Below are 21,450 nucleotides of genomic sequence, written 5' to 3'. Positions count from 1 at the left end.
GAAACAGAGGGATCTGGGACACCACCAGCACCACTGAGTGTCTCTCACAGCTGTCACAGCTGTGGGGGCTGATGATGATATTCAGCCAAGGTCATTGGGCCAGCATGGAGGAGCTACCTACTGTACACAGGCCCGTCATCAGGGGGGTGCTGCGGGGCACAGGGGTCCTGGGCCCAGCCTTTCTAACAGAGAGGGGAGGGCCCAGGTCGCTCATGCCGCCACCGCCCACCCGCCGCTGATGTCCATTTGCCCCCAGAAGTTAGCCACATGTAGCTTGCCCAAAGTAGTAATGCCCCAGTAGTTTGCCCCCTTGTAGTTTAACCCCCCTGTAGTAATGCCCCTTGTAGTTTAGCCCCCTGTAGTTTAGTCCCCAAATAGTAATAACCCCAGTAGCTTAGCCCCTGTAGTTATGCCCCCAGTAGTGTGCCCCAAGTAGTAATGCCCCCAGTAATAATGCACCCCTGTAGTTTGCCCCCAGTAGTTTACCCCTTGTAGCTTGCCCCCAGTAGATGTGCCTTAAAAAAAAAAAACACCATACTTACCAAGCACCACTCCCGCGTCCGACCGCTGTGATCTCCTGGCGTCCGGCTGCCTGCACTATGAGAAAGACGTCATGATATCCTCTCATAGTGCACACTAAAGCCGGGAGCCAGAAGCAGGAGCTCAGTAGTGAGCTCCTGCCGCCCAGCTACCACTGTGCGGGGAGAGCTGGGCGCCGCTGGTAACAGCGGGCGCCCGGCATCTCCATGAGGTGCCGGCATATATCGGGTGAGGTGAGCCGGAGGAGACGGAACGTAGTGGAACTGACGGAATGCAGTTCTGGCTCACTTTAATCTATATATATATATATATATATATTGTAATAGAAAAGAAAAAACAGCGCCACTTGTGGTAATTTATCCGTCAAAATAAATATATACAATATATGTCCAAAATTACACTCCCTTGGTACAAAGGGTGTCAGCAGGCCCCTAAATAAAAACAGCAGTGGTGAGCTGCTGTAAAAAGTGTTATAAAAACCAGGAATATGGGCACAAGCGACCAATGGTGTCTATTGTGAAGGAACATAAAAGATTTTTATGATAAGAATCAGCTTTGTTTTAGACACTTATATTCCACACATCCACTTTATTCAAATATGAAACATACTAAGATTATTGTTTTCCCTAAGCATCACTGTGGGAGGAAGTCTTCTAATTGGCAGAGGTATAAATATGAGCCCTGTCCCAATGCCACACTACCCTTGATGAAGTCCTGAAGGACGAAACGCGTTGGTCATTCCATGACCTTTCCCAGACCGACCTCCTGTACCTAAGATAAGCACTTTATACACATATACTACAAATCGATGTGTACCTTGTACTTTTATATTTATTTTTCTTTTTAGCCTTAACCTTTTCCATTTTTTATGAATTTTTATGCTTGAGCATTTTTTCTTAAACAAAAGTGTATTACTATTTTTTATATTGTGTAAAATAAATATGCATTTTTTATATAAAAAAATCTTTTATGTTCCTTCACAATAGACACCATTGGTCGCTTGTGCCCATATTCCTGGTTTATATATATATATATATATATATATATATAAGAAAAGAAAGAGCAAGACTGCGCAATGAGAAATAAAAAGTATTTTTGTTGCAATCAAAGTCCGAAATGTAATTTGCCGCTGTCCTCCAGGAGTTACCGTACTCCTCAAGACATGTAAAAGAAAAAGAATGGAGGGCGCAATCGTGAGTAGTAAATCAATAATAATTTTACTAGCACGTATCAACTCACATACATTTCAAAAAGGGGTAACCGGTGCAATGAAGAAAACCAGTGCAGCCTCCGGATTGCTAACACTGGTGAACGCCGCTGCACCTCTGATCCCACAGTCACTGTGATATCCAGCTCCACGGACCGCACAACACAGACCTCACTCCGGTGCTCCGGTACTCAGGTCAAAAGTGTCACGTCACACGTCCTGCTGGCCACGCATATATATATATTTATTTTTTTTATATATATTTTTGGGGGGGACTTCCTATTTTGTCAGTCCCGGGCTGCACAATTGACTGTACCTTTCATTCTATGGGCGGGATACACTTAGAAATATGATTAGTCAGGGGCGTAGCCAGAACTTTGTGGGCCCCATAGCAACATTTTGAAGGGGCCCCCATCCCAAGGCTTCTAGAGACCCTTCTCTGCAGCAGTTGTTAATTTTATGCCCTATAATAGTGCCCTAGTTCATTTTCTGAACCATAGTAGAGCCTTATTTAATGTGATGCCCCAAAGTAGTGTCCTAGTTTCTTTTATGAATCGCAGTAGTTCTTAAGTTCACTCTATGTCACATTTCAGAGCTGCCAGTATACATTATGCCACTCTGTACCCTCTATTCACATTATGATGTATAGTGCTCCCCGTTCATATTTTGCCCCATTACAGTGCCCCGGTTCATATTATATAACATTAAAATGCCCTCCAGTTCATTTTATACAACACTACAATGAGCAGGTCCAGGGGCATACCTAGATATATTTCAGGACCCAAGGAAAAAGTTTGAAAGGACCCCTATGTACCACCCAATGGCGAAAAATTTATATAACACATGTAACTGTGACAGAGAAGGTGGGCCCCTCTCAGCTCTGGGCCCCATAGCAGCTGCACTGCCTGCACCTATGGTAGCTACGCCCTTGTGATTAGTATTGCAAAGGATATCTCTCTCGATAAGAGCTGTCCTTTAACCACTTAACTGGCATTGTCAGATCACACGCCCTGCTGTGCCCCCCAGTTGTTGATGAAGAGATCCGTACTCCAGATAAATATTTCAAAAAATACTTTTGAAACCATATTAACTAAAATTTAGAAAAACAACAACAATTTGAACGTGTTTTAAGGGAAAAATCGTCACTAAAGTGGTTAAGATCACTGAACCTCCCGGAGTCCTTCTACGCGTGCATAGAGTGAGGCTGTGGCCACAGAGGGAATTGGGTAGAGAAGCCCAAAGTCTTTTATTGGGTAACGGCAGCTACAGATGCATGCCGGAGCTTGGTACTTACAGGAATGTGGTAAAAACTGGACTTTTTGAGTTTTTCCACATTTTTGTCTTTAGTACATCCTGCGCTATGGCAATTTAAACTTTGGTCCATCAAGATTTGGAACTCATGCACCTGTCCAAGATTAGTATTTCAGATTCTAGGCTGATTAGTGAGCCTGTCAGTTTTCTACAGTCCAACTAAGAATTTTCTGATTTTTATTAAATATTAGTTTTTTTTGTAGTGATTTTGGTGTTAAAATAATGACTTTGTGTAGTAGATGTTTATTATTTCATGGAAAGCATGAAAATAAGAGTCCTCAGTTACTGCAACACACTAGACAACAAGGGCATGGGACAATGTAAATCAATTGCCCATGCATACAGTACATGGTGTTGAAATTGTGCATAACTGTAAAGAACTTGATTTAGAGATATGTGATTCAGTTCTCCACAAATCCCAATCCACCCGAATTTTGTGGATACGACCTGAACCAAAACTTGGTCCGGATCCCCCAAGGATATCCTATCCAAACTGAGTCCCGGTTTGATTCTTCCCAGAGTTCAGAATTCTGATTTAAAATGCAATTTTCGGGTTTTGGATTGAGAAAATTACACGATTTTAACTGTTGTTATCAATTTTTATCAATAATTATCAATATTTTATCAAAACCAAACCGCAATCCGAATCCGAACCACAACTCTTGGAAGTGGTTCAGCCGAAAACAAAACACGATGATGAATTATAACCAAAACACTGGGGTTATGCGCACATCTCTAAAATTAATATAATGATGATAGAGCAATGGGTCACTAGGTAATGGGAGGGGAGAGTTAATATACTGTACTGCAGAGTCCCAAGGTTCCAGGGAAATAAAACTAAAAACTTTAGTCCAGCATCTGCATACTAGTGTGTGGTTACTTTTCCATGTATACTGTAACAAAAAAAAAAAATTCTTACAGCTTTTGTTTTTATATTTCTACTTTGCAGTTATGATTTCTGTTCAATTATTTAGACTCTTCAAGAGCTTCTGCAATATACTACAATTTGCAGAGCCTGACATATTTATCTCTCCTAAAATCCTTTTTCACAAGCTCCCTGGGACAATTACTTCTGGTTTGTTTGTTTTTTTTCGGGAAGTTTACCATACATTTAGAGAAAAGTAAAACTAAATGTAACATAACCCAAGTGGTCTTTTCCAAATTTGGCTGTAAATTCTTTATTTAAAATGATCATAACTGTGAATGATGAGCCGTATAGTAGGTAGGGTGATGCTAGCTACATAACTCATGGTTTGGATGCCCAGCTTGACCTGCATCTAACTTGCCAATACTGTACATTAGAGAAGCCAAATTTAGCAGTTGGAGTAACTTGGCCTCTACATATGGCAGCCCAGTGCCATATGCCCAAGTGGTTACACATGATGAGATCTATGTTAATTAGTATTGAGGAGCTACTTGTGCTACTGCAATACATGTTACATTTTTGCCATTTCAAGATGACTGATTAAAATCATTTAAAAAAAATGCTTAAAGCATTTTGAACCACTTGCCTGGCACTGTTGCATGTAATGCCACTGGAGCCAGGAGTATGTTACCTGACCAGGTCGCCTCATATGTGATGTGCTGCCCCATGGTGGACCCGTGCTGTAGATTAGGAGATCCGTTCTGCACAAATCGCGCCCCAGAATGCTGTGCGGCCGGCATTCTGGAGCGCATGCTATGGGGTATGGCCATCACAAATTGGCTGAGCTGGGGGTAAAATAATAATAAAAAAATACATTGGTCACAAACTGGCTTTTTACAGGGTGGGAAGGGTATATAAAGCACAGTTTTTTTTTTTTTTTATTTATTTTTTTGCAACTAAGAGGGTGGTCTACTGCCAATGGGGGGGAGTAGAAAGTTATTTTATAATGAGGGCCTAAAAAAGGGGGGAAAAGGGAGGGGTGCAAAACACCCCATATCTATCTATCTATCTATCTATCTATCTATCTATCTATCTATCTATCTATCTATCTATCTTTTTTTTCAATAAAATATTTTTACATACTGTATTATTAAAAATACTTTTTAAACTTTAATAAGTAATTTTAAAAAATGACAATTTCTGAGCAGTTTTGCGGGGAAAAAAATAGTCAGTTAAGTGGTTAGTATCTACAGTTTGTAAATATTATTTTCAACTTATTTTAAAAAATGTTTTAACAACTTGAACTGAATGCCTAAAAGTGGGTACACACTAGGTGACGTTACATCGTCTAGTGTTTCCCAACCTATATATAGGCGATACCCACCTTTACAAAGGGTTTTTTGATCATAGAGCAGTGGTGCAAGTAGAAATTGTTTCTTAATGGTACTGATAGTAAAAATGGGTGTGGTCATGTATCATGAGGGGGTGTGGTCACACGAAACTAGGGGAGTGGCTACATGAAATAGAGGCATGTCCACATTATGCCACACACTGTAATGCCCCTTACACATTATGCCAAACACCGTAATGCCCATTACACATTAGGCCACACACCATAATGCCCATTACACATTATGCCAAAAACCTTAATGCCCATTAGACATTATACGACACACTGTTATGCCTATTACACATTATGCCACACACCATAATGCCTTTTACACATTATGCCACACACCGTAATGTCCATTACACATTATGTCAGACACTGTAACACCCATTACACATTATGCTACACACCATAATACCCATTACACATTATGCCACACAATGTAATGCCTATTGCATATTATGCCACACACAGTTATGCCACTGACACCATTTTACAAAAATACCCCTTATAAATTATGCCCCAGCGGTGGGCTGTTGGTACTACGTACCACCATCATACAGTATTTCTTAATGGTATTCCATACCACCCCATACCACCCTACTTTCAGCACTGTCAAAGGGGTTGAACAAAATAGGTACATTATCCTTTAAAGTATTATTAATATAAAGTGAACATGTTAATAGATCATTTAGAAACACAAAGTATTTTTTCAAAATAAATACCAAAAATTAACTAACAACTTTTTACAGAAAGATCAATACACTTTTTTTCAAGTAGCAAAACCTTTTTTTTTCTTTACATACAATCAGCAAAATAAACTTTCCATTTAAGATGTGGCTTCAGTTGGAAGTTATTAGCTATAACTTTGGACTTACTCTACCCAATGCAGGAATGTTTCTACCCATAAGGCTTTTTCATGACACATAAACAATCCTTCCAAAAAACTAAAAGTCTATTCACCTTATGTGTATTGTTATTTATAGAACACATTACATTAACATAGTAAATTAATCTAGAGGACATAAAAGGAAGTCTGTATTAAGTAACTGAATGATGTGTTTTCTGGGCTGTTAAAACTGTTTTACAGAAATAAATTACTAATGCAACCGATGAACCCCGCAGCTGTTTAACACAAAATCAAGTGAAGACGATTTGGTTTGCTGCTGAGTTGCATTATTTTAATTAGCTAAGCAGCAATTTATTTATGCCAAGATGTGTTCATAGTCCTTTGCCAAAAATTCCTTGGTTAGGTGATTGTGGATTGTAGCCCAGAAAAGCTTGCATGGCCAATGTTCGTTTAGGAACAGGGAGAATGTAGGAGAGAAAAAAAAAAAACAGTTTGTGCATGCAAAGACAGATAGGAACTGTGCATTGGCTATCTCTGACAATTATATATAATGGTACTCGGGTAGGAATCATGTTCTATTTACAGCTAAAATATCAGTTGTATACAGGCTACAAACTGTTTTATTGGTTACGGCTGGTTTTACAACCAAACCTTTTGAAAATATACAGTAGTGTCGATCTCCATATACACATTCGTACACACAAGGACCAAAATGTACTAATATTCGTGTTTGTGTCGGTTTGTGTAGTGTTTAAACTCGTCTTGTATCGGGTGCATTTTCATGCAACTTTTTTAAACTATGGTGGTCATTCCGAGTTGTTCGCTCTGTAATTTTATTCGCATCGCAGCGATTTTCCGCTAATTGCGCATGCGCAATGTTCGCACTGCGACTGCGCCAAGTAAATTTGCTATGCAGTTAGGAATTTTACTCACGGCATTACAAGGTTTTTTCTTCGCTCTGGTGATCGTAATGTGATTGACAGGAAGTGGGTGTTTCTGGGCGGAAACTGGCCGTTTTATGGGTGTGTGTGAAAAAACGCTGCCGTTTCTGGGAAAAACGCGGGAGTGTCTGAAGAAACGGGGGAGTGTCTGGGCGAAAGCTGGGAGTGTTTGTGACGTCAAACCAGGAACGAAACTGACTGAACTGATCGCAGTTACCGAGTAAGTGTGGAGCTACTCAGAAACTGCTAAGAAGTGTCTATTCGCAATTCTGCTAATCTTACGTTCGCAATTTTACTATGCTAAGATTCACTCCCAGTAGGCGGCGGCTTAGCGTGTGCAAAGCTGCTAAAAGCAGCTTGCGAGCGAACAACTCGGAATGAGGGCCTATATACGCCAAGTTACTAAGCATTCGAGTTTATTGTTTTTGTGTTTTCCGATGTCGATGCCAGTCGGGGTTTTTTGGCACATTTACGGCCGTCATTGTCGTTTGCGTACGTGTTTGTGTTGTTTTTGCTGGGTTTTTTTCTAAGTTAAACGCGGCAGGGTTTTTTTTTTCCAGCGGCCGCATTTTCACTTTTAGTTTCGGTTTTCATCCCCGTTCGTGATTGGTTGTGTTTCAGATGGTAGGAGTGTCTGTGCGCAACCATATAAATACGTCCCAAACCGTCCGCACCTCGTGGGTTTAGTTAGTGGTGAGGAGAGAGGTTGTGCAGTGGAGTTTGGTGAGTAGTGTTTGTTTGGAGGAGTATTTTTTGCGAGTTCTGAGTGTTGTATTGTGTTTGAAAGTAGTTTTGTCATCTTTGTTGTCTTGTATTTTTTGGTTTTGTCTCAATTTTTGTCCTAGTTTTTTTTATTTATAGTCCCTTGTCAGTGTGTGTGTGTGTGTGTGTGTGATTAGTGTAGTGGTAGCGGAGGAGTGTTTTGTTTTGTCTTTTTTTTTTTCTGTGTTAATTGTTTAGTCACACAATTACTGTATGTGTGACTCAGAGGTGGCTGAGGTGAGTGAGGTGGAGGGTGTTAGTGAGGAGGAGGAGGAGGTCGGTCAGGTGGAGGATGTGAGTGTTAGTGAGGTTAGTGAGGTGGAGGAGGTTGGTGAGGTTGCTGCAGCAGCCTCAAGTGACAGTGATAGTGACAGTCAGACAGCTCCGCAGCCACGCACCACTACTAAGACTGGGCGGAATGTCAAGTTTAGATATGCAGAAAATGTGGCATTGGTGCGGGAGCTGATGAAGTATCAGCGGCAGCTATTTGGGCCTGAGTCCGCCAAGGTGCCAACACAGAAGAAGACGGTGTTGTGGGCGAAAGTAGTTGCTGCTGTAAATAGTGAGGGGGTGGTGAAGCGGACGGAGGACACGTGCCGCAAACGGTACTATGACATAAAGCGACGTGTCAAGTCCAAAATGGCCAAGGAGGCGAAGTCGGCTCGCAAAACCGGTGGTGGTCCGCCCTTTATTGCCACATATCTGGACTATGAGGAGCCCATGCGGACTATAATCCCTCCAGAAGTAGTGTCTGCAACCCATGTCCGGGATTCCGATCGCCCCAGGAAGGATGGTGAGCATGTGTATTTGCCTTAACATTCTATGACGTTACTTCTGGCTTACTGTATGTTTTAAATGTGTGTCATGTGACGTTGCATATTACTCCCATCTTCAAGTGTGCGTCATCAAATACATTGTTTTGGGTCATGTTTCATACAAAAGTCAATGTAACGTCTTACTTGCTTGTATGTCATGTGGTTTTTGGATAGTACATTTTCCATGTGTAGTTTGGACTTGGTGTGTCATTGAATTGTCCAGCAATAATGTTTTCCTTTTGCACATTGTACATTTTGAAAGTTGGACTATGTTTTTTATTTCAGTTATCCATGTGCAATGTTTCCAAATCAGTGGTTGATATATTAGAGGCTGGAGTAGTGCAAAGTGTCTTTGAAGGCAGTTACATGTGTAATTTCATTAGTACTCAATGAAATATTGTTTAAGTCAAGGCCACTATTTGCTGGTTCATTTTGAGTCTGTATTTGTACACTGACACAACAACTGCAGACTTAGTTACATTACTGTTTTTTTTTTTTTTTGTAATTTTTTTAATTTTTGTTGGCCTCATATTGTGTTAATGTGTGTTTGGAGTGCCACATCACAGACCTATTTCTATATCGCATCTGTATTTTTTTTATTTATTTTTTCATTTTATTTGAAAATGAAGCTGTGTGTGTTTTGGCTTGTTAGTGTATGTTTTTGGAATTGTGTCCTATGTCTGTGTCCTGTATATGATTCCCTGTGTTGCACTTTCCATAGTGCATATGGCTATTGGACAATGTTTTGGGTTTGTTGTTGTGCTTTTTGTGTTTAATGTCCTTATTTTTAGATTCATAATAAAACATCCATTTTTTAAAGATGTAATGTTTATAAGCATAATGGGTGGATGTATTAACAATAGCATTAATTTTTTTATTTTTTTTTTGGATTTACAGTGTTGAAAAAAAGCAGTACAGGTCATCCTACAGTCACTCCCATCACATCTGATGATGATGACGCTGCGGAAGCAGGTAAAGTGTCCATTGTAGTATAGGTTAGGTTTGTAGATGAATGGCCATAACAAAATGTCACTTTCAATACTAGGTCCATCCAAAGAAGTCTTAAGCAGCAGAAGGCGCACTTCTGGAACACACCACAAAAAACATCTGCCAGCAAAGAAAGCAAGGTCTGATGTCCAGGGCCAACCACAGCAGGCTACCCTGCCACGAAGATTATCTACTGTTTGTTCGGTGCCCCCACTCCAAATTTTGGACACACCTCCAAGACAACAACCACACTCCCCTCATCTTGATTGTGAGTAACAAACTGTGATAACAATTAAAAATTTCAGATCTTTAAAAAACCATTTACTTAAACTCATTAAGTCAATACCCATCAAAATGTACTATACTTACCCAAGTCAGTAAAACATGAAATGGAAACCAAACAAAATGGCCTACACAACATCCAGTAAAGATATGTATGTCCACTTCAGCCATACAGTAGCACATTGTGTGGAAGATGCTGCAATAGAAACTCATGTGTAAGCTTTGCAAATAGTAAGGTTGTTAGAATCATTTACACATGTGTGCTTGTCCTAACATTGCCAACTGCATACAAAAACATTACTATGTTTTGGTTGGAGACACTATAAGGCAACACATTATGGATTACAATGTGTTTTTAGGCAGGAGTATGTCTGATGTACCATACAACTCATGTGTTTGCTTTCAGAATGAAGTAACCAGACACATTTGCCACAAACAGGCATATGTATGTATTTAAGTAATGAGTGATGATGTTGCTAGGCCGGATATCTGAAAGCACCAGTCCATTACATGTGTTCCATGTTTAGTGCTTTGTACCAATGTATTAAACATATGGATAAGTAACGGATAAATGTTTTTAATTTCAGCTTCTAGTCCTGGTACCAGCATCCCTCCGCAACAACAGCAACACAGTGACATGGATGACACAATCATGTTAGAAATGCATCCAGTAAGCGAAGGAATCAGCCCCCCAGCACCTGTAAGTACTCCCCCACAGCAAAGCACACCACCAACCCAACACAGCCCAACTACACCAGTAACACAAGGCCCTGATCAAGTGTTCTGGACCATTTGGGCTAGACAGCAGGCCACTAATGAAGATTGCCTGCGTAGGCAGACCCAAATGTTTGCAAACCTACCATCTCACCTCAGACGAATCAGCAGAAATCTGAGTAGACAAAATGATACAAACACAAGAATTGAAAATACCATGGAAATCATACGTGCAGACATTACACATGTCATGGGCAACTTACAGCGCATAATGGAAGAACAGCACAGACAACAGCAAAGCTATATAAACATTTTAGAAAGCAATCAAATGATCAATGAATCCATGTCAAGAATTGTAGACAATCAAAATGCTGCAACACGTGAACTCAATGCCACCCTCAGTAACCTCAATGAAACACTCAGATCCCTGCAGCAACAGCAAACAAGCAGCAGTTCTGGTACGACTACTCCAAATGTAACGCCAGTGTCATCACCACCAAGGTGCTCCACCAGAGCACGCCAACATGACAGTGATAAAGGCAAAGGCCAGGACAAGCAACCACCCAAATAAACATAAAAAAACCACACCCATTTCTTTAAAGAGAAGAGAAAAAAAACACTTACCAAGTGTATGATTAACAGAATATATATAAAACTTAGCTCCTTGACAATTTGTACAACATCATTAATTATAACTGGTACAAACAACAAAAGGAATTTTGTACGCACATTTCTTCTTTATCATCTTTGTATTTTTTGTTAGCAGGAAACTGTTGTTTGAGCTGCACATAGATGTTAGCATGCAGAAAGCAGAGCACTTGATTTTTTTTTAATCATTACTCTTTCTAGATTCTAATCATTCTTTGAGCCAGCAGACAGACTAATTGGCAGCCAGGCAGATTGTCTTAAGCAGGCAGAAAGCAGACCACTTGATTTTTTTCTAATCATTACTCTTTCTAGATTCTAATCATTCTTTGAGCCAGCAGACAGACTAATTGGCAGCCAGGCAGATTCATCCATGACCAATACAATTTACAATGTGAATTGTAACTGTTTTACATTTCTTCTCTAGATGAATTGACAAGAAAAACACAATTGAGTTGGCTAAAAGTGTCCTAATATGTTGGGAGTAATATTTAGATAATTCAGTCCGAAAATGACTGACATTATTGTTGTGCCATGTTTGTGTGTGTTAAAAATAAGTAATCAGATTTAAAAACATGATGCAGAAACAACAACATTTGAAATATTTGAAAGTTGAACACAAATGTGTGTAATAATGGATATATGTTGTTAAATGTGTATTGCCTTACAAATCTACAAGTTTTGGCCAGCAAACATAAGGAAATAAATTATTTTGCATGAGAGAAGTTTGTGTCCCTTTTATAGGCATCCTAATTCAGGTTAGAATGATTTGTAAGTGTCAACACATGTAAACACGGCTGAAAAAAGCAGGTCTATTTGTTTGCTGCGTTTTTTTACAAATCGCAAACAAATCCGACCGCAATTGAGCACTCAGAGACTAACACCCAAATACAAATGAATAGTGAATTCCCGTATTGTATGAAATAACAGCCGCGTTTGACCGATGGTCTATTCATTCGTATTTCGGAACTTTGCCAAACAAACCATTACGAATAGTCCAAACACTGCCGAGATTGGTGCTTAGTGAATTCCCGGATTGGGACTTAGAAAAAAAAACACAAATCGGACAAACTCGAATTCTTAGTAAATATTGGCCTAGGTGAGTGCTTAAATCCCCCCCCCCCCACCCCCCGCTGTAACTATGCAGTATGCCAAAGCTCTATTTATTTGTTATTATTATTATTATTATTATTATTATTATTATTACTAGTATTACACTTTTTTGTATACGGTAGCATTATACATTGAGGGTATTACAGTATACAGTATTCCAAAAAAAATGAAGTGCAATGATTTGAAACCAAAGGTAAAAACACACCAGTCTCACTGGCATATTTATAATGGGTCAGGCATGTGCTGTCCAGGGGGCCCCACACCACACTCACTACACCCATTTCTTTTAAAATCACCTCTCCAGAGTCTCTTATTGGTGGCAGCAAGAGCATAAATTATCACCGGAAAAATGGCATGGTGGCCATTTTCCCCGTGTCTTATACATGCGCAGTGGAGAAATCGCTTGAGAAATTGCCGCCACTCAATTTTTCCTGGGATTTGCGCATTAGAGTCTGAGCACCCAGTGCTTAGACTCTACAGTGCTGCTGGCTAGAGAGGAGGGGGCCAGAGTGGAGAGTCTGCACACGGGCCTTCTTCTTTCTTAAAAAGCCCTGGGACAAGTCTATGCAATTAGCACCTCTGGTAGAAACCGATAAAGCAATTTCTGGATCAAATATCCAGAAATTACAGATTTTCCATTCTGGCGATACAAAACCATTGATCTAGGGATATCTAACAGGCTCATGTACAAGTGGGTATTATCAAGGGGCAGAGGCGTAACTAGGGTTTTTGGAGCCCAGGGCAAGATGAAGAGTGGCGCCCCCTGAAAAAAAAAAAAACAACAAAGAACACCCACAAAGCTAACCATGTGTGCGCGCCACCAAAAAAAAGGGGCGTGGTCGCACATCAGAAGGGCCGTGGTCACATACAATGGCCACTGAAAATGGGACGTGCCAACATGACAACACTATCACCTCCCCTGCATCGTCTCTCAGCACACTATCACCTCCCCCTGCGTTGTCTCTCAGCACACTATCACCTCCCCCTGCGTCGTCTCTCAGCACACTATCACCTTCCCCTTGTGTCGTCTCTCAGCACACCTTCATTCCATTTCTGAATATTACGGCAGTAGAGTTCACTATTTACACAGTACACAGGCAGAGTCCCCTTTTTACACAGTACACAAGCAGAGTCCCCTTTTTACACAGTATGCAGGCAGAGTCCACTTTTTACACAGTACACACAGTGCCAGGTACACATTGCCCCACAGTGCCAGATACATAAATGCCCCCACAGTGCCAGATACACAAATGCCCCACAGTGCCAGATACACAAATCCCCCACAGTGCCAGATACATAAATGCCCCCACAGTGCGAGGGTGACAGTAGTGGGGTAACAGGGAGAAGGTGACAGTAGTGGGCTGATAGGGAGAGTGACAGGTTGAAGGTGACAGCAGTGGGGTTACAGCAGTTGGTGACAAATATACCTTATTTCACTGTTCTTGTCTGGGCCAAACAGTGATCCCGGCGCCCAAGCAGAGCTTCAAAGTGAGAGAGGATCCAGGGTTTGGAAACAACAAAAGGCCCCTCCACCCACTCCAGCCGGGCACAGACTTTTTAATCCAGGCTGTGTCACTTTGGAGGAGGAGTGGAGAGGAGAGGGGAAGTGTCCGGAGTGTCAAGCATTGGTGTGCACTGTGCCGTATTCAGCGGCTGCGGGTGGCACTGGCAGCAGGCAGCGCAGCGGCATACAATGAGTCAGTGTGACTCATTGTATGCACGCGGCTGAGGGGGAAGCAGCACAACTCAGGAGACGGGGCCCAAACAGGTTGACGGACTTCAGCCAGCGGCACCCTAATTGGTCCTGCACTCTACGCGTATGCGTAGGCCCGGGCTGGGCTCGGGGGCATAGCAATAGTAGCGGGGGCGAGTGGGCATGATGCCCTGGCCGCCACCGGCGCCCCCTCTGCTGGGCCTGCGAAGGCGCCCAGGGCATGTGCCCTGCTCGACCCCCTTAGTTACGCCTCTGTCAAGGGGTACAGCAACATGTCATTTTGAATATGGGGATCTTTTTTAAATGCAAGAACCACTGAATAGGGCACAGTCACATGCCATTATTTGGGGCATGGTTGTGCCTCTCTGACATTCTCAAGAACAGGTACATTCACCTTCTCACTGCCTCTTGTAGAAACCCAAAGATGTCAAGAACATTACGCAGCTGAAATCATTACTTAGTATTTAGCACATGGTGAAATAAAAAAAAATTGATGAAAAGGAATCCATTAGATACACTCTTACCAAAAAGTGTGTTTTGGAAATTAAAGACTTCATGTACAGGAAGTTATTTATTTCATAGCAATTTCCATTAGGGTCTTAGTACTGCATGTTAAACATATGAATTAAACGTGAGGATATCCAATAATCTATATATAATACAATTGACTGCTGATAAAAATGATGCCATCATGTCAGTATGTAGTGACAGTTGGTATGACCCCTGACCCCTCTCACCTGTGTCTGAGATGCACAGGAGTGAGTGATGGGGTGATGATAGCGTAAGACAGCGGGGGAGGGAGGAGTAATGAGAAAGAGAGAAAAGCGGAGGGTGACAGAGAGAGAGAGAGAGAAAATGGGGGAAGAGAAATGGTGGAGGGATACAGTGGCATATGTATCAAAGTTTGGAGAGAGATGAAGTAAATAGAAATAAAGGGGCTCATTTATCAACGAGTGATAAAACTCGTTGTGAATGATAAATCATTGCATATAATGGCGCTCCAGCCAATCAGCTACCAACTGTCATGTGTTCAGCTCATAACTGTCATGTGTTTGAAAAATGCCATTTGGGAGCTGTTTGGCTGGAGCACAATTTATCATACGCAATGAGTTTTATCATTCACAACAGGTTTTATCACTCATTCTTAAATGGGCCCCAAAGTACCAAACAATCAGCTCCTAACTCATTTTTCAAACACAGCCTATAACATGGCAGTTAGGAGCTGATTGGTTGGTACTTTGGGGGTAATTCAGACTGCATCGCTGCGGTGGCAGCAATCGCAGTCTGAATTACTTTGTGGAGTGCGCACGCACAGCGGGCGCACTGCGCGTGTGCACCCTGGGAGCCCAATGAGATGCTATCAGCATCTCACTGGTGCAATTGCAGTTGGTGGAGCGCGGTCTGGACAACAAAGGCGTGTCTGTACTATTGGGGTGCAAGCCGCCGCGGCTGCATGACGTCACAGGCAGCCGCTGCAACCCAGGATGCTGCGAGTAGCCGCCTGTCAACGCGCAGGAGCTGCACTGGCAGGCAGCTACTCATCAGGTACAAAAGCATTGCTGATGTGTAATGCTTTTGTATCTGTGCGGGGGGCAGTGTCGGACTGGGGCATGAAGGGCCCACTTGGGGAATGCAGTTATAGGGGCCCATACTTGTGACCAGCCTACAAAGGGGGTGTGGCCAGCCTCCACAGAGGCTTGAAATACACAATAGTTTAGTGCAGTGTAATGCAACATATCTACCATGTATAAGACAAGTGCAAAGTCTGGAATCTGATCCCTAGAGGAAGGAGTGGGCACTCAGGCAGTGAGGCCTACCGGTGGTTTCCCTGGTACCCCTGTGGGCCAGTCCGAGCCTGGCAGGGGGAATCGGGCCTGACATGCGGGGCGGACTAGCCTTGTGCTAGGCGTCCCAGTGGCAAACGCAGGATTTCTAGAGGGGAGTTTCCAAATGCAGTCCACAATTTCCCACTTTGCAGAACATTTGAGCAAATGCGGGAGTCTGGGGAAGCGGTAGAAGAACCTAATAAAGACCCTGGACATTAATGCATACTTGCCTACCTGACCCTCTCCATGAAGGAGAAAATGCTCTGTTCCTGGACTTTCCTGGTAATGTATGATTGCCATAACCTGTGGTGAGCTAGTTAATTGATAAGAAAGGCGTTTCACCACAGGTGATGGCAATCATACATTACCAAGAAAGTCCAGGAACAGATCATTTTCTCCCTCATGGAGAGGGTCAGGTAGGCAAGTATGCATTAATGCACAGGTTCTCAAACTCGGTCCTCAGGACCCCACACAGTGCATGTTTTGAAGGTCTCCTCACAGAATCACAAGTGACATAATTAGCTCCACCTGTGGAACTTTTAAAATGTGTCAGTGAGTAATTAATACACCTGTGCACTTGCTGGGTTACCTGCAAAACATGCACTGTGTGGGGTCCTGAGGACCGAGTTTGAGAACCACTGCATTAATGTAAACATTGGTCTACAGTATTTATACACTAGTAAGTGTACGGAATACAGTATTAATAATTAACGCTATAGATGGTTTATAGTATAGGCTGTATCAAACATATATAATTAATAAGATAAGTGGTCAGGAAAAGGTTAAATATACATTAATAAATAAATACACAAACATAATAGAACCAGTACTGTACTTTCTAAGCACACATTCTCCCACCTCATGGTAATACTCCTGTCTCATCTTCCTGGTAGCTACTCTCTGGTCCAGTGCACTGATTGAGGATTTAGATCCACACATACAAACTTGGTAGAAGAAGCTGCTACCACTGGGCATGTGCAATAGTTCTGCTCTGTCCCTTAAACTGCATGATGTGGTGGCAGCTCTCCGGGCAACCGGAAACCCCCCCTGTGTTTGCCTATGGCATCTCCCCGCATGTCTGTGAAACTGATCGTAGATGTGCTAAATTTAGCACATCTATGATCGGGATCAGTACTAAATGCCGCCGGCCGGAATCCCGGCGGTCGAAATACCGACGCCGGAATCCCGACCACACAATCCCGACAGGGGTGGCGAGCGGAACGCAGCCCCTTGCGGGCACGGTGCCTCGCTATGCTCGCCACACTATTATATTCTCCCTCTATGGGTGTCGTGGACACCCACGGAGGGAGAATATGTCGGGATGGTGGCGGTCGGGATTCCGGCGTCGGTATTTTGACCACCGGGATTCCGGCCGGCGGCATCTTGACCGCATCCCCTATGATCAGCTGTGAATTAGGCCCTTTATCTTTTTCCACTTTATCTCTCTACAAGCTTTTATAGATCTGCCTCTCAGCAGAGGCGTATCTAGGGTAGGGTTAGTGGGGCACGTGCCCTGGGCGCCTTGGCAGGCCCAGGAGAGGGGGGCGCCACCGGCGGCCAGGGCATCATGCCCCACTCGCCCCCGTCACGCCAAAAGCCGAAATGTGAGGGGAGGAGAGCGCACCGTCTCTCCCTCCCCTCACCGCCGCTGAAAGCCATAGCAGCGCTGCCAGCAGCGCTGCTGTGTCCGGCCTCCAGCGGCGTTAGCCAATCAGAGCTTGCGGACCGGCTCCTGATCGGCTGCCGTTCCGCGAGCTCTGATTGGCTAGCGAACCGGCGCCACACAGCCGCCGGAGACCTGTCCTGGAGCGGTGAGGGGAAGGAGAGGCGCTCTCCTCCCCTCACATAGAACACGCCGGTGACTCGGTAAGTGACCGGGAGGGGGGGAAGAGCACAGTGGGGCATGTAACTGGCACAGTGGGGCATGTAACTGGCACAGTGGGGCATGTAACTGGCACAGTGGGGCATGTATCAGGCACAGTGTGGGGCATGTATCTGGCACAGTGAGGTATGTAACTGGCACAGTGGGGCATGTATCTGGCACTGTGGGGCATTGTATCTGGCACTGTGGGGCATTGTATCTGGCACTGTGGGACAATGTAACTGGCACTGTGGGGCATGTATCTGGCACTGTGGGGCATTGTATCTGGCACTGTGGGGCAATGTAACTGGCACTGTAGGGCATGTATCCGGCACTGTGGGGCATTGTATCTGGCACTGGGGGCAATGCAATTGGCACTGTGGGGCATGTATCCGGCACTGTGGGGTAATGTAACTGTCACTGTGGGTCATGTATCCGGCACTGTGGGGCATTGTATCTGGCACTGGGGGGCAATGTAACTGGCACTGTGGGGCAATGTAACTGGCACTGTGGGGCATGTATCTGGCACTGTGGGGCATGTATCCAGCACTGTGGGGCATGTATCTGGCACTGTGGGACATGTATCTGGCACTGTGGGGCATGTATCTGGCACTGTGGGGCATTGTATCTGGCACTGTGGGGCAATGTAACTGGCACTGTGGGGCATGTATCCGGCACTGTGGGGCATTGTATCTGGCACTGGGGGGCAATGTAACTGTGTGGCCATGCCCATTTTTTTCGCCAAACTGCTTCTTTTGCTATGTTTTTTTTTTCCTTTTGGGCAGGGGGGCGGCGCCATTTTACATTTTGCCCTGGGCTCCAAAAACCCTAGTTACGCCTCTGCCCCTCAGAGAGAAAAAATAAATAAATGAAACCCAGGCAGAACAACTAGTAATATTATAAAACATCAGACATGAACATGTCCTGACTTTAAGTAACATTAAGTAAATGATCAGCCTTCTTTGACTTAGAATTTGCACATACTGTAATTAAATTTGCTCCCAAAGAACTGCTTTGAGCAGGAACAACAGTATAAAACTAGCACATATCAAAAAAAAGTAAGTGAAAAACAATATTTTCACCTATGTGTGGAGATAGAATTGGGCTTGTCTTGCTGTACATACTAAGGGGCCAATTTATCAACAAGTGATAAAACTAATTGAGATCGATAAAATTCACTGCGTATGATAAATGGTGCTCCAGCCAATCACCTCCCAACTGTCATTTTTCAAACACCTGACAGGAGCTGAACACATGACAGTTAGGAGCTGAACACATGACAGTTGGGAGCTGATTAGCTGGGTCACCATTTATCTAACTTAACAAGTTTCATCACTCACAGTGATTTTTTATCACTCGTTGATAAATAAGCCCCTGTATATTTCACAGCGTGTCAGGCATACAGTAATTAGGCAAAGAAACATTACGAGGTTGGAGTGTCTTTAAAATACAGTTATGGTAAACCAATTTCTAGCAATTTCAAAGGTAATTCTGTGTAAAATTAGGTTTCAAATGATAGTCATTTTCTGCATTTTTTCTGGCTGACTCTGTCACATTTATAGCATCATGCAGTGTAAATTATGTGAGATGTCAGGCACAGTAGTCACCCTGGGGACAGATGCATAGAACAAAGATTCTCAAATTGTGGTCACTGAGCAATTAACGTTTCTATAAAACCCTAATCAGGTTTGCATTGGCAGAATACCTGAGGCTGATGTTACTACTTCCTGCATCTGTCAACTACAGACCCTCATACCTCGCACCTCCCGACAATCTGAACTGGAATATCAGGAGAAATTACGCAGCCACCCTTCTCTGCTCTAACCATGCTCTGATCCACCGGTAGCACACCCATTTCAGGCAAGGGCACAACTCGTGCAAGCCAAGCTCAATTGTACCTCCATAAATCAGAATTGTTTGAGGGTTAGCACGGGATGCAGTCAATATATTGGGGCAGTACGGATGGTGTAATGGTTAGCATTGCTGCCTCGCAGCACTGAGGTCATGGGTTCGATTCCCACCATGACTCTTACTGTGTGGAGTTTGTATATTCTCCCTGTACTTGCATGGGTTTCCTCCCACAATCCAAAAATATACTGGTAGGTTAATTGGTTCCCAACAAAATTAACCCTAGTGTGAATGTGTGTGCGTGTACATATGGTAGGTAATATAGATTGTAAGCTCCACTGGGCAGGGCCTGATGTGAATGGGCAAAATATTATCTGTAAAGCGCTGCAGAATATGTGTGCACTATATAAATAACTGATAATTCGGGAGACTGATTCTGGAATCCTGACAGTCAGTGATATGAGATGGATATGAGATGGAATTCCAACAAGCGCTCTGTGTTCTCACTCGGTTGGTGGGTCCACGCCACCAACTGACTGGGAATAGAACCTCTGGCAAGTGAAGCGAGCCCAATGCGTGGCGAGTGCAGCAGGCCCGATTGTTGGCAATCACAGCAAACCCGTGAGGGGACTTGCTGCCTCGCTGCCGGGATTCTGTCAGACGGGATGCCGCTGTCGGTATAGTGACAGCTGGCATCCCATCTATCGGGATTTTATATATATTCCGTTAACACAGCTGTGGCATGCAGTATAATATCTCACAGTGGGGCCCATTCTTCATTCTTCAAGTTTTTCACCTACCCTTGAAGGAATTAAGTATTGGAGGCATTTATTATACAGGTAACAGGTGTCCGGATGATAGGTCGACAGTACTAATGTCAACAGTCAATAGGTCAACCACTATTGGGCGACATGTATTAGGTCGAGATGGACAAAATGTCAACATTGAGAAAGGTTGACATGGCAATGGTCGACACAGGAAAATGTTGACATGGGATTTAAAAAAATGTTTCTACTTTTTTACTTTTTCATACTTTACCGTCTACGTGGGCTACAATTGGGAAAGCGAGCCATGCAAGGGGACATGGTGCACTAATTGGGGTTCCCAGTCATCTTACAGAGAAAACGACACCAAAAAACTTTTAAAAAAAAACTCATGTCGACCATTCCATGTGTCGACCTTCACTGTGTCCGCCTTTTGTCAATGTCCACCTTTTTTCTAAGTTGACCTTGTGCCTGTTAACCTTTTTGTGTTGACCTAGACACTGTTGTCCTTTTTCGTGTCACCCCATTGATCCACAACCCAGGTAACACTGATATCCAGCGGTGCGTATTCAACTGAGTTGACGCATGCGCAGTAACACTACCTTGTGAAACCTGGCAGTTTGCACTTTTGCTGCTAAGAATGAATGGTGATTGTGCTAATGGCAAGGCTGGCGGGGACAGCTACAGTACAATCAGAGCAGCTGTCCTCTTACCGGAGTGATACAGAATTGCTCTGGTAGTTTGGTATTCATTGCTACAACTAACAACAACTTGGAAACCAAAATAAAGCGTAACACATGGGGTACAATAGTAAATATGCCCCTGTGAACTATTGATACAATTTGAGAACCTATTCCTGTGAAAGTGCACTGAGATTTGACTAGTTTTATTATTTGAAGGAATTATTCATTCTCTTGTTTACTATTGGAAAAGCACAACATTAAAATACAGGAGGCATCAGTTTATCCAGTGACTATATCGACCCATCACAAACTGGATAATTGCATTAATCGTT

The sequence above is a fragment of the Pseudophryne corroboree genome, chromosome 6, assembly GCF_028390025.1.
Source record: "Pseudophryne corroboree isolate aPseCor3 chromosome 6, aPseCor3.hap2, whole genome shotgun sequence".
NCBI lineage: Eukaryota > Metazoa > Chordata > Amphibia > Anura > Myobatrachidae > Pseudophryne > Pseudophryne corroboree.
This window is presented reverse-complemented; position numbering follows the sequence as displayed.